Source organism: Crocodylus porosus, unplaced genomic scaffold (assembly GCF_001723895.1).
Source record: "Crocodylus porosus isolate Cpor-Errol unplaced genomic scaffold, CroPor_comp1, whole genome shotgun sequence".
Classification (NCBI taxonomy): domain Eukaryota; kingdom Metazoa; phylum Chordata; order Crocodylia; family Crocodylidae; genus Crocodylus; species Crocodylus porosus.
The window spans coordinates 20,058,479-20,060,822 of record NW_017728925.1 but is presented as its reverse complement, the minus strand read 5'-3'; the positions used below and the strand labels follow the sequence as shown (position 1 = coordinate 20,060,822).

Here is a 2,344-nt window from a genome sequence, read left to right as displayed (position 1 = left end):
CCCATCGGGCTGGCAGCAGAACCAGCAGTAAAGCGCCGTCACCTCCTCGTGGTGAACAATCGCAATCACTCGGGTGATTTTGCTCTCTCTGTTATCAAAGTACGGGGCTACGATAAAGGTTCTGTTATCCTCCAAGGCTGTGATCGTGTTAGAGGCAGGTTTCCCTCCACAAAGCTCGAGCATCTGATCAGTGGGTACTGGTTCAGAGTAGGCTATTCCTGGTGTATCATTCTGGAACATAGATCTTTTCCAGTAGCAGGTCAAAAGGATCACAAACATGAAGACAGCTGGCACAGCAACATAACAAGATTTTTTTCCACAGTACAACATGTTTGAATGGCATAAATGCAGTCTTACGGTGTTCCTTCCTGGTCAGTACTCCTGGCTAGAAAGGAAAAAGTTCTGAATAGGTCAATAACTTACCACAAACTGCACATTTTCTGTTAAACTGTTTTCTGATCATTATTATGTTTATAAATATACTTCCAAAGGGTAGTATAGATCCTAACTCAATTAAAGTAACTTTTTGCACAGCTCCAGCAAAGATATAGATAGGTAAATCCTGCTACCTTACTTACCTTGAGTAATAGTGTGTCTTACCTTGCAATTGGCCCCAGGGCAATCACTAGTTTCTCTGGCCCTCCAGGAATGGTAGCCGAATCTGACCTGAAAGACCCGAGTGTTTGGAAGCTTCACGACCAGGAAAACCCCAGACAGTTTAACTTTTACTACGGTTAAGGAAATTGTTAAAATATTGATCTATTCCTCTGAAAAATTACATTCCAGATGAAACCCTTTGCTTGCCCCATCCTCACCCACAACAGTAACACGGGCACAACCATCATTTGTCTTCTCTAGTTTTTGTCTGTATTTCAGACAAATCACTGCCTTTCTCTGCTTTCCCAGAGGGGCGACAATGCAGTCTGTATATTCCATCAGCACTTGCAGCCCTGGGAAGTGCAATCATGCAACACCTAATGTACAAAGATGGGGAATTATCTCAGAGGTGCTGGGCACCCTAGACCCTCCAGGTGTCTGAGGAGGGTGTTTGACAATCAGCCCCAGGCAGGAAAAGAATGCTTTCCCCAGCTCCATGTCTCCCTTGAGCTGAGGAATCCCAGAATCTGACAGGAAAGCCATGTTCACCTGTTAGGTGCTCTGCATCCCAAGCAAACTGAGCCCTTCATTACAAACACATTTAGCATGAGTTAATTCATTTGCAGTCATTCAAAGTTATTCATTGGCCAAGGGTTTGTACTTTGCCACCCTCACCCACTCAGAGTAATTTTTCAAGCCGTGGGGTAGTCTGTGGCACAATTCCCAAAACAGAAATTATGAAGCAAGTGCAACAAGGTCCTAAGTAATAATGCAGTGCATTTGCTAGCAAACAGACTGGCATGTTAGTTTTAGACAAGCTTTTGTTCAAAAGTACTCTAGGCACTAGTTTTTAGTAAAGTGGGACTTTATAAAGGAAGACTGATCAATGTGGTACAACCATTGTATTTCTGATTGCATTGCTTTCTCAGAAATAAGTTGCTTAAAAATAGCAAGTCATCCCTCTAATTAGCTTGATGTGGGTGGTTTCTCTTAACTTCCACAGCAAATGCAGACTAAACATAATCCTTTTCAAAAGGCAGGATTTTTTTTCCACCAAGTGACTAGAGGAAGATAAAAGAATTGTACCACAACAACGGTTAGTGGCACAACACCTGTTTAAAAAAACATTGCCTGAGCTTCTGTTCCTTTTGTAAGTTTGAGCTGACTTCCACAGTGACCACTACAGCCTGAAAAAGCCAGCTCTGCATCAGGCTCTGCTAGAGTAGACTCTTGCCTGTTCTGTGGATTTCAGCAGGGGCCCACGTTGACTGAAGGACTCATCAGAGTGTCAGCTACGCCCAGGAGGAAGATATCAACCCAGATCAAACAGCAAAGATCCTGAATGTGCAACTACAGTTTAATAATCAAACAAAAGATGCCAGAGGCCAAGCAAGATGAAAAACCCTAGCCAATTTATTCCATGAGCTTGGATGGTGGTACGAAGTACACAGAATTGTAGTACGGTAATTAAGTGGCCTTTCATAACTGTATGCTGGTACCTGGCTCTTCTACCCCCTTTACATCTATTCAGTCAAATATTTGCTACTACCCCCTGGTGACTCGCACGCGCACACCGTTCAAGGGCCACAACCCTGACCTCAGAGTCCAGCGTCTGAGAAGCACAATGAGCAAATCCCGGGACGTCATTCTTCCCTTGTACTCGGCCTTGGTGAGGCTGCAGCTGGAGTACTGCGTCCAGTTTTGGGCTCCACAATTCAAAAAGGATGTGGAGAAGCTTGAGAGAGTC

General features: G+C 44.1%; 1 protein-coding gene across 4 annotated transcripts in view; it reads right to left on the bottom strand.

Annotated features, from left to right (window-relative positions):
- The window catches only part of LOC109314093, a 30,075-nt gene that overhangs the window by 18,617 nt on the left and 9,114 nt on the right, over window positions 1-2,344 (bottom strand). Inside the window, exons 1-2 of one of the 4 annotated variants that reach the window (XR_002102218.1) lie at window positions 2,164-2,256; window positions 7-385 (exon numbers count right to left, since the gene is read on the bottom strand). The exons of 1 other annotated variant lie outside the window; for it this stretch is intronic. The gene's annotated coding sequence lies outside the window, so the exon portion shown is untranslated. Of the gene's footprint in view, window positions 1-6; window positions 386-2,163; window positions 2,257-2,344 lie in introns of those variants that run through there. 2 more of the 4 variants (XR_002102217.1, XR_002102216.1) reach the window with 2 other exon arrangements.